The following is a 10911-nucleotide window of genomic DNA, read 5'->3' as shown; positions in this document are numbered from 1 at the left end:
TATTAATTTAATTTCCTTCATGAATACAGGTTAATTTCTAAATATTGCTTACTTATCTCAAAATGAAAGTGATATTATTTTAATTTGCGATTCGCGAAGCGTTAAACAATAAGATCTAGAAACATAAAATTATATTCATATTTATTTCTTAAGTATTTAATATTTAATATGTTTCCTGAAGTCAATTAGAACAATCTCACGTAATTTTTTACTCCATTTTCCTCTCGGAAACGACTTGCAGTTTACAGAGCCTATAAAGGATTACTATGTCGTATGTTCAAACAAAACCTTATCGTTCAAGACTTTATCACTCGTACACACGTCGCCTGCGCGCGCGCTCGTGACCAGAGTGTAAAGTGCTAAAAATGTGACGTTTTTTTTTTATTCTGGCAAAACCTGGCAAAACGCGTCGTTGTGCTTGGAGACTTCCTAATAAAAATGGTAATGTTCGGTTTTTAAATTTTTGTTCTTTTTATGATTACTAGCTATTTGATAGAGCTTTGCTCGGTATTCGATAAAACACGAATGAAATGACATTTTATAAAAATGATTTCCAGCTAGATCGATTTATCGCCCCCGAAACCCCCTATATACTAAATTTCATGAAATTCCGAGATTCCAATTATATACTTATATAAGTACAAGAATTGCTCGTGTAAAGATATAAGATTGGCGCTAACAATTTGTTTACTGTTTACAAATTTTAAATATTATAAAAGACGAAAACCGCTTTTTAGGGTTCCGTAGCCAAATGGCAAAAACGGAACCATTATAGATTCGTCATGTCTGTCTGTCTGTCTGTCTGTCTGTCTGTCTGTCTGTCTGTCCGTCGGTATGTCACAGCCACTTTTCTCCGAAACTATAAGAGCTATACTATTGAAACTAGGTAAGTAGATGTAATCTGTGAGCCGCTTTAAGATTTTAAACGAAAAAAATATAAAAAATTTTAGGGGTCCCCATAGATACAACTGAACCAAAAAAAATTTTTTTTCATCTAACCTATGTGTGTGGGGTATCTATGGATAGGTCTTTAAAAATCATATTGAGGTTTCTAATATCATTTTTTTCTAACCTGAATAGTTTGCGAGAAAGACTCTTCCAAAGTGGTAAAATGTGTCCCCCCCCCCCTCTAACTTCTAAAGTAGGGGCATGATAAGTCTAAAAAAAATATATGATGTACATTACTACAAAAACTACCAACGAAAATTGGTTCGAACGATTTCTAGCCAGCAGTTTTTTTATACGTCATAAATGGTAAATCTGGTAAATCTTAATTTAACTTTCATTAAATCAATTGAAATATGAAAATAAATGAAAAACCTATGAAAAAAAAAATAATCCTTATTGCTGTTGCAGAACCCTTCATGGGCGAGTCAAACTTGGCCGGTTTTTATTAAATTAGGCATGTACTTATTGCACCTTTAACCTTTTGTTATAATAATTGTGCTAAAAATCATGGTGTTTTTGCCAAGCTACTGCGAGAAGGTTGGACCGACATTAATAAAACTTTGATTGTGTAAAGGATAGGTTTGAGAATCCTCTAACATCTACTTTTTAAAAGTTTAAACCCTAAATTACTTACATATAACAAAACAACCTTTGCCAGCACAGTATTTAATAAAACTATTTCTTAGTAATTATCTAAGTGTGTAGTCTAATACTAAGTATATGTAAGTAACGAGCTTTTGCCCGCGGCTTCGCTCGCGTTAAAAAGTATTATTATATACAAACTTTCATCCCCTATTTGAACCCTTGGGGTTGGAATTTATCAAAATCCTTTCTTAGCGGATGCCTACGTCATAACATCTACCTGCATGCCAAATTTCAGCCCGATCCGTCCAGTGGTTTGGGCTGTGCGTTGATAGATCACTATTTTAATCAGTCAGTCACATTTGAGTTTTATATATATAGATTAAGTTATTAACCACTAGACTTTTCATTAAATTTTCATTTTAATGCTCATTAAAATTATGTAACCTGCTAGAACTGACTAGAAAACTGGTAGTTAGCGTTATCATGTTTTTGCGTCAGTTATTTAAACCAAATGACATCATTTTGTCGACATGCCAAGCACAAAATCCTAATCACTATAGATTCTTTCCAAGCTATCTAGCCAACGGTAAATACGAAGGAAACGTAAACGTACCGTTTACGCGACAAGACTGTAGTATGATTCTGAACACTCCGCGACCGACAAAAATTCAAATAAAATATCACTTTATGACCTAGGCTATAGGTTTCATTTTGCTCTACGCCTAGACAAAGCAGCGGCGGCATGGGTCGCTTGACCAATGTCGACAGAAAATGAAACGAATTGGAACAGATGAGGCCAAGACGCCGGCTGTAGGCTGATAATGATGAGTGATATCAGCTGACACAGATGTTGTTGACTTGAACCGAGGCTGTTAACCTCAATTTTAACTTGGAGCAGTTTCGTTGTCGTAGCAAAAATAATAAGTACCCAATAGTATTTTTAGCTATAGTAAAAAATAAAAATACTTATAATGAAGTAGATGACGCCCGCAAAATTAGTTTATCACGCGGGAACCGTACATTTTTCCTGGGATCCAAGTGTCCTATGTCCTTTCCCGGGGCTCAAAGACGCAGCAAAATCAGTTAGGCGGTTTGGGCGTGAAGAGACAACAGACAAAAGACCAGGCAAACACATCTCCGCGAGACTCAGTGGCTGTTTTACCACTACTCCTACAGCCTACTGCTATCTGTCAGATAGAGTATGGAGTACGTGTCAGATAAGTTGTGGATAGCCTACTCGGCACTTAACAGTAAGTGGCCAATCAGGCAAATATCACTAATAATACAAATTATTCAACGATTACTATTATATTACTAGCAACTATGTTATACAAAAACAGGCAAAGTGAGAAGTAACTTGAGTACTGACCATTGACTATTTGTGACTACTGGTTTTATTTGGGCTAAGGCTACATGTAAATAATCTTTTAATGGCAACCGGTCGGTCTCAAAGTCAAAATGTCAACAACAGGGTAGGTAAAACATAGAGCTCCTTATCGATCGTCTTGATGTAGAGTCTTAAATCCTTCAAAGTTGGGCCATAATGGCTGGTTAATACGTATTAAGTTGATAAGTAGTTAACTAAATTCTAATTGTCATCTAGTTTAGTACTTACTAAATTTTAACTTGCTACTTGCTACTAAATTTTGTGTTTACATGCAATTAACAACTTAAAATTAAGTTGAAATTTAGTTAACTACTTATCAACTTAATACGTGTAAACCAGCCATAATGGACGATTTCTATCTTAATTGTGAAGCTCTCTATAATAGCATGCACAACCAACGCCAATCATGGCCCATGAAGAACCATAGGCGGACATTTACACGTTTATAATCGCTTCAAGTATTGGTCGATCACGAATTCATTGCTCTTACCTATAGATTGACACCGCTGGCCCTTACTCCATAGTAAGACCTTCGTCATTACCACCAAATTGGCCGAGAGCATTGCCTCGCCATTCTACAAATATTTAATATGACAAATACAAATTTTTAATATGACAAATTTTACAGCGCTTCTAGCGGTTACTTGCGGAACTAAAATCACCATACTAAATATTTACGTAGTCGGTATCGAGTATCGAAAATAACTATATAGCTTTAAACACGTTTAAACTCATGGTAGACAGTACCGTGCCTACGAGTAGTACTTTGTATCGTGCTCGTGTATCGCGCATGTTTGTTTACACTTTTAATCGCTAATTGACCCCAAACCAGCAAACCAGCTGTATTGATTCACTGTATGCATACTGCTTTTGTCTGTTGACTCCTGTCATATGGCCATCCATACTAATAATCTAAATGAATCTTTCTGTTACCCTCTCGCCGTTCGCAATGCCACTAAACCATTTTAACATTTTAAAATCTTATATACTTGAGTTCTAGACAAGGATATAAAATAGTTACATAATATATCACACAATCCAGTCATAACATCTTTGAGCTTCCTCTTAGTTCTGTCACAGAATATACAGGGTGTTAGTGTAAACACCGTTATCCTTGAAACTATCAAATGAGGATGCCCGGATCGGCAATTTGTATGGATATGAAGACGGAGTTTTTTGAGTTCCCAGCATTGCTCTCATAGAAAAAGTTGTTCATTTTGACGGGCTCATTTGATGGTTTCAAGGATAACTGTGTTTACCCTAACACACTGTATATTAGTGGTACCAAGTTCTGTCTATAATGGCTTCCCTAACGAAATCGAAAGTTACGTTGTTAAGATTTGAAATTCAGGCGAACTCAAATTCTAGTAGCTCAAAATATTTTTATTTGGACATCTACCGGCGTAAAAAATTCGCACGGATAAGATCAATCAAAAAGATGGAAAACGGCTTGCCAAGTTGCTAAGCGTATAAATGCACTGTATAATAATGTTATCTATATATATAAAATTCAAAGGTGACTGACTGACATGGTGATCTATCAACGCACAGCCCAAACCACTGGACCGATCGGGCTGAAAATTGGCATGCAGGTAGATGGTATGACGTAGGCATCCGCTAAGAAAGGATTTTGATCAATTCCACCTCCAAGGGGTTAAAATAGGGGATGAAAGTTTGTATATAATAATACTTCTTAACGCGAGCGAAGCCGCGGGCAAAAGCTCGTCTACAATATTTTTATTAAAATATTCTTATTCTTACATGTGTTTGTTCCAGACATAACAAATGTGGAGCTACTCCAGCGTGGACATCCCGCGAGAGCGGGTGACTCGCGCGGACAGACTCAGGATATACATATCTGAGTGCGTCGTCTGCTTCTGTATCATATTCTTCATCGTCTGCGTGGGACTACTGCTGTATTTGTTCTTCCATCTATATAATAGTGTTACCAGCATCAAGAAAGTCACGGAGACATTGATAGAGAGCTAGAATTGAAAAGTACTCATAGTTAATATGCATTTCTGAGAGCGTGGTCTGCTTCTGTATCATATTCTTCATCGTCTGCGTCGGACTACTGCTGCATTTGTTCTATAATAGTGTGACGAGTATCAAGAAAGTCACAGAAACATTGATAGAGAGCTAGAATTATAGAATGTGAGTGATTTAACTTAGGAGCAATCCAGAATATACATATCTGAGTGCGTGGTCTGCTTCTGTATTATGTCTTCATCGTCTGCGCGGGACTGCTGCTGTATTTGTTCTTCCATGTATAAAATAATGTTACCAGTATCAAAAAATTCACAGAGACGTTGATAGAGATATAACAAAAAATGTAGAATATACATCTCTGTGTTCGTGGTCTTTTTCCGTATTATATTCTTCATCGTCTGGTGGGACTACTGCTGTATTTATTCTTCCATGTATACAATAGTGTGGCAAGTAATATTATGTGTAAATTAGGTCACAGAGACGTTGATATAAATCTATAATTAAATAATGTAGGTCACTCAAGTCATGATACAAGAACAACTCAGGAGTGCGTCTGAGTGCGTGTGGGCTTAAGCAATAAAGAATTTATTTTTTAAAGAATTGATTAAAGAAAGACTCGAATGTAACTAAATAGTTTCAAATATAAGTTTTTCAGCGTATTTTACACAAACTAGAGTAAAAATGTAGATGGAAGAGTATAGAGAACAAATAACTATTTTTAAAAATGTATTTGTGTATGAATGGTAAAAAAAATCTCGAACAAAGAAACGAGCAAATATTGACTTGTTACTGTATAGTGTGTGCTTACATAACATGCGTCATCACTTTATTGTCTACGTTTATTGACTCTGTAATATCAGGAGTAACATAAAACATAGCTCATGTCACATAATATAATACTTATGGTAAGAAAACTGTGTCTGTATGAAGTCATTTGAGTTTTTTTTTGTAATTTTTACACTGCCGGATCCAATACGTCCAAGAATAGGATAGACTCAGAAGGATGCAGCCTGCAGGACCATCGGGACAAAACCATGGTTAGGTTATATCAAGTCAATATCAGTTGTGATCTACACATACCCCACCAATTTACGGAGGTCCGCCATTTGCCTATAACATAATTTCTCTACTTGAAATTGGAAACTACCTTAGTATGTAAGTAAGTATTCAGAATTCAGCCATTTCTCAATGTTGCATTGTTTAGTACCTACTATTTAGAGGCGTAGCTACCACTGTATCTGCCGTATGAATTATACGGGGCCCCGAGCCCATGGGCCCCAACGTGCGTATGCAAAAGTTACTAAAAACTATCCTAATATTTTTTTATTCACAAACGACAAAGTTAATAAACAGCAATTTCTTTGTTACCCGCATCAGCGTGAGTTCAAATTGGTCACACCAGGTAACAACTTATTCGATTTTTTTGTGAGAAGTTTTAACTTTCTTAAGGGCCTCCAAATATTTTTATCGGGGTCCCTCCAAGGCCCAAGGCACGCTACGATTCTGCTAGTATTGTTACACCTTCATTATTAAATATTTATATTCCTAGTGTCTATTTTCGTCCTGATGCAGATGGTAATTTGCTACCCTCTATATATATATATATATATATATATATATATATATATATATATATATATAGGGTAGGGTAGGTTATGCTGCGTAGGGTAACCTCAATGAAACCACCACACTGCTGTTGGAACTCGGTTTATTCGAAACTAACTCGGGCTTATATAGGCTCACATAAAGTTTTCGATAGCGCGATGTAGCGGACTACAAAATTTGTATAGTGCCATCTGTTATCATTTGCTATAACTAAAATAACAGCTATCGACCTAAAAACTTCTATAACCTGCCTAGATATGAACCTTTACTGGGTGGGATCTTTATAATGTCAATGTTCTCAATTCACAATATTATTTTGTGTACTTATGTCATCTGTCATACCTCTTATTCGTATTAAACATCCCGCCCACCAAAAGGACTCGTTCCTTTTCAAACTTATAAAAAGGGAAAATAGTTAACTTACGTCTTGTTGCTATTACAATTAGTTGTTGAAAACGTTCACTTAGACAAACTAACATCCAAAGTATACATACTAAAATAAATATCAATATAGTTATAGCAATACTATATCATGGAAATAACAACAATATTACTTATGCACATTAAACATAATATAAGGCAAATTATCTGCTATCAATCTAACTCACAATAAAGTAACGGTAGACACACAAGATATAATGCAAGTAAAAACATAACTGAAATTAAACAAAACTTATTAGGCTTTTCGCAATGAACACAACTTATTATATGGACGTTCACAGATAGTATTTTTGATAACAGGTTTAATACTAACTACTCTGGTAAGGTTGTCTTTACCTGCATGGTTTTAACTACTCTTATCTCATACACAGTCATCTCTAGCTGATGAAATATTTTGATCTCAAATACTACAAAATCAATAACTTCTGGTACAGCATTTTATGGGAAACATTTAAGTATATTATTTAAAGTCACATTAACCATCTTTTGAGTAAGCTTCCATCGCTGAACGCCAGTTAGACGCGTCTCAGTATAATCTGGTTCTGAATTTGTATCCAGTGGTTCACCGATCAAAAGTGATCGGACGTCAAGGGCATTGGATTATCTGTGTTCTCGCTCAAAAGTAGATTGGATATAAAACTTAAGCGACTTCCACCAGGCTCAAAAAAGGTAAGTGTTGCTAGTACTCTCCCTCTCTTTGACGTGCGAGTCACTAGGCAAAATTGTTTCTCATTGAAAGAACAAGAAAATTGGGTAATATAGCCGCCCACCCTGAACACTCCGTTCCAATGAAAATGGATGATAGGGTGTGCAGTTGGTTTTTCTTCGTAACACTTCTCGTAGTTCTCCGACAAATTAAATATCTTGGAAATAAAATGATTGCGCAGCTTTTAGACTTCTATCAAATACTTCGTCCATTTCTTTAACACTTGTATCACTTTTGTTTTAGGTTTCCGACTCTTTTCATGCAGTATAATAATACTCTCTGGATTCACTCAAGTTTGGAAGACTCAGCTAAACAAATCTTCTTTAGGATAAATTGCCAGCACCGTGGTTGTTCTCGCTTCTATGTCAGGGCTGACATCTATTTTCACTTGCATTACGTCTGGAACATACCACCACAAATCGTGCTCTCAGTTCTCTGACCGAAGTACCTCTTGTTCTTGAGGCACAGTCAGTGGGTTTTGATCTGTGGCAATGTGAATCCAGTGATCGTATTCTGGTCGAAATTTCGGAAACCTCTTTTATCTTGTGGTCTAACAACTCGGTTCTCTTTGAAGCCAAGCTAAAGCTAAAAGTAGAGTGGAATTGGACCAGGCAAATAACTTCTCTTTAGGTATCTTCAATCTGTGAATACCTTAAACAACACCTTTACTCCAATCATAGTTGCACACAACTCAAAATTTGGAATAGTACTAATAAGCTTTTGAACAGGTTTGGCTGCAACGATATATACGTAAGTATTACCACTTTACCTCTTAGACTTTAGGTACACGGCTGCAGCATATGCCACCTGAGACACATCAGTGAAAACGTGCAACTCTACGGGATTGTGCTACGTGATCAACATCCATCGTGGTAAGTACTTCCTTAAACTCATCTCTGTTAAATTTGTTCCCTAAGAACTGTTTAGATCTCTTTATTCCGACATCCTTGGATTTATCATACATACACTGTGGATCAGGATCTCGAAAGGGTAATCTCACAACATGTCTGCCTTTAGTAATTCTTGCAGCTGTAGTCTCATCTATTTCTTTACATCTCTTTTCTTCTTTACATAATTTCCTTTCCTTTATGTCTGGCTTTCTCTCTATATCTCGAAACTGTTTCAGCATACTATCTTCTTTTACTTTCAGGTGATAACTAACAACTCTTGGTGTTTGCTCTCTTGTACGACCTGCATTGCCAGATATGATCCAGCCTAGCTGGGTATTCTGAGCAATCGGACCACTGGGTGATGAATGCTTAAGAAGACCACTTAATAATATTTGACTATAACCCTCTACTCCTAGAATAATGTCTATTTTTCCAGGTGAACCATAACAAGGATCTGCTAAAGGTAAGTGGACAAGATCTGGCCAGTTCAGGATGCAAGCTTTGGAAGATGGAAGAAGTGATGTTAATGAATTTAAAACAAATGCATTAATCGATAAAGAAAAGTCACGATTATGAAGTGACTCTATCTCAAAAGTAACAACACTCTTAGATATATTCTCTTTGCTTTGACCTACACCTGATACTAAACTATTAACTGGTTTGCGGTTAAGACCAAGTGATTTCACTACACTCTCAGCAACAAAGGATGTCTCTGAACCTTGATCAATTAACACACGCGCACTTTGACAGTAGCCATTTTGTGATTTAATTCTCACTAAAGCTGTAGGTAACAACACTCTGTTATGCTTTTGGTAATTCTCACTGGCAAAATTAGCTACTACTTTCGTCTCATATTTTGGAGTTTCTCTCTCATGACTGTGAACTGCATCTACTGAGTCGGATGCAGTACCAGTGGATGAAGTTGGCTGGCTGGAAATCACTTGAGGCCGACTTCTCTCATAATGCAGCAGTGTGTGATGCCTTCTACCACAACGTCGGCAACACGTAATTTGATGGCAATTCTTGACGTTGTGGGTAAGTGCAAAACAATTGAAACAAAGCCTCTTGGATTTTATAAACTCTGTTCTCTCTTGGGGAGACTTAGATCCAAATTGTTTGCATTGGTATAACAAGTGTGGTTTCTCGCACATTACGCAGCTTCTCTTAAATTGGACAGTTGAAGAATGATGGGCTTTAATCTCATTGGACAATGCAAAGCGGCGACCGGACTTGGAATCGGACAACATCTCTAAGGTTCTGAATTTCTTCTCTAAAAATGTAACTAATTCATTCCAGGTTGGGAAATCATCTGACTCTCTTCGGCTTACTTCCGACTCCCACTCCGTTCGTGTCTCATAGTCTAGCTTTGAGACGGTGATATAAATAATAATCACATCCCATTTATCCGTCTCAACTCCTAAATTCTGTAGCGATTTCAAACAAACGGCAGTAGTGTCAAGCAAATTCTTAATTGCGGCTGCGGATTCGCTATTTGCGGATTTCAATGAAAATAGTTTTTTCATAACCTCATTTGCATTATATCTCTTATTGCTGTACCGCTTAACTAGTTTGTCCCAAGCTTCAGCGTAATTTGATTCGGTAGTCGTCATACTTCGCAATAGCATCTCAGGCTCGCCTCTTAAGCCACACTTCAAATAATGCATCTTTTGCACAGCACTTAAAGAGTCATTGTTATGGATGAGCGACAGGAACATATCGTGAAAGCTTTGCCACTCTTCATATGCTCCCGAAAAAGTAGGTAGCTGGATCTGGGGTAATTTAACCTCTGGCTTTGCGGGATTACAGCTTTGGTTACATGCAGAAATCGCAGGTGCATCTCTTATCTCACTTCTCTTACTCATGTCTAACTTTAATCTACATTTATATTCGCTGTATGTCTCTTCTACAGTATCATACCACTCTTCTATGAAATAAGGTGTCTGTAATCTCTCGGCCTTAGATAGAGTATTCACAATCTTAAAATGGTTTTCTCTAAATTTTGTCCATAATGGTTCTAAAATTTCCAATCTATTGTTTTTATAAATCGAAGTTAATTTATCTTTGGCTGTTTTTTTATAGTTAGTAAAACCTTTCTTTATGAGTGTACTGATTTCCTCTTGTTCTAGCAAAAGTGACTCCATTATGTCAATCGCTTAATGCCAATACAACTGTCATATACTTCGCAGAATCTGACAATTCGCACAGCTCTGAATACAACTTACAAGTCCAAGCCACTTAATTTGAAGAGTCTATTGTCCTTTGCACCTACTACTCACTGCAATCCAGTTTTCTTGTCATTTGCACGCACTACTCACTGCAATCCGAATCTCCTGTCACTGCAATCCGAGCTTCCTGTCACT

At 36.7% G+C, this 10911-nt stretch overlaps 1 long non-coding RNA gene across 1 annotated transcript; it reads left to right on the top strand.

Annotated features, from left to right (window-relative positions):
* Positions 1-316: 316 nt before the first annotated feature.
* Positions 317-5366, top strand: LOC121735446. Its single transcript, XR_006036856.1, has 2 exons — positions 317-441; positions 4697-5366. It is a non-coding gene; the product is annotated as an uncharacterized LOC121735446 (long non-coding RNA).
* The last annotated feature ends 5545 nt before the right edge of the window (positions 5367-10911 follow it).

Source organism: Aricia agestis, chromosome 17 (genome assembly GCF_905147365.1).
Source record: "Aricia agestis chromosome 17, ilAriAges1.1, whole genome shotgun sequence".
Classification (NCBI taxonomy): Eukaryota; Metazoa; Arthropoda; class Insecta; order Lepidoptera; family Lycaenidae; genus Aricia; species Aricia agestis.
This window is presented reverse-complemented; position numbering and strand designations above follow the sequence as displayed.